Source organism: Asparagus officinalis, chromosome 7 (genome assembly GCF_001876935.1).
Source record: "Asparagus officinalis chromosome 7, Aspof.V1, whole genome shotgun sequence".
Classification (NCBI taxonomy): domain Eukaryota; kingdom Viridiplantae; phylum Streptophyta; class Magnoliopsida; order Asparagales; family Asparagaceae; genus Asparagus; species Asparagus officinalis.
The window spans coordinates 134,983,850-134,985,112 of NC_033800.1; the positions used below are offsets into that span (position 1 = coordinate 134,983,850).

At 33.1% G+C, this 1,263-nt stretch overlaps 1 pseudogene; it reads right to left on the reverse strand.

The window, feature by feature from the left end:
• LOC109847820 overlaps positions 462-1,263 on the reverse strand; it is a 7,209-nt pseudogene continuing 6,407 nt past the window's right edge.

The window sequence follows — 1,263 nt, forward strand, 5'->3', positions numbered from 1 at the left end:
GTTTGATTTGTTGCAAAAGTCGTTAGATTTATACTTTTTTAGTAGAAAATGCATATTCACTGCAATGATGTGTTTGTTTCTCATTTTTAAATGTAAAATTCACTAATTTTTGCTGGCACGGCGCTGATTTTTTAGATAATGCAAGACTTGCAACGTCTGTTGCAACAAAATTTTCTACAACAAATGCTATAATGTTTTTTTAACAAAAAGTACATTAAATTACCATAACCAACTACTTGGTAGTAAACCAAACATTGTAAATATGTTGCAACATTTACTGTTTTGAATCTATTTCGTGTGAACCAACTCCTTAAAAAGGTACCCCAAAATCATGTGTGCCACGAGGAAGTTGAAGTGGCACACGCAAAAACAGTCGCAGATCATCCCTCAAGAACAATTTGGAAGTGGACGAACAAAGTAGTCTGATTCAGGAAAACAAAACATGGAAACAAAGCAGAATAAATGGATCAATGTACTGAAATAAATTAATGAAAACCATACATTAGCTGCCAAAAAAACCGATGCATAACAAACCAGCCAAGAGTTTACCCAACCTCATAATCTATAACATCAAAAAAAGAGCTTCCCAAGTGAACTATAGCAGAAAACATGCCCTTAAACAACAGATCAAATTCACAAACCAACTAATCAACAAGATTTTGAAGGAAAAGATGATCGAAGAGCCGGATTAATGAAGTTCTCTACTGGCTAACACCGAGCCACTTCGAGAAGTTCTCAAATTCAGTATAATCGCTATCGCTGACCATGGTCTTATACCAAGCTTTCCCTGCAGCCTTCACAGCAGCAGCTTCTTCCTGGAAAACAAAACAAACGAAAACCCACGGGTTATACATAACAAAACCTTACCCAAACATTTAACAAGAAGAAATCCTTCTGACAATACATACTACCATTAATAACTGTTAACAAAACTTCTAAGAGTACATATTATTCTTAATAACTGTTAATTCACAATAGTATGTAGAATAATAGTATGTGGAGAACCTTCTAACAATACATACCATTCTTAATAACTGTTAATAACTTTGCAGAATCATCTTAATTCCTATGATGAAAGAATAATAGTATGTGGAGAACCTTCTAACAATACATACCATTCTTAATAACTGTTAATAACTTTGCAGAATCATCTTAATTCCTATGATGAAAGAATAATAGTATGTGGAGAACCTTCTAACAATACATACCATTCTTAATAACTGTTAATAACTTTGCAGAATCATCTTAATTCCTATGATGAAA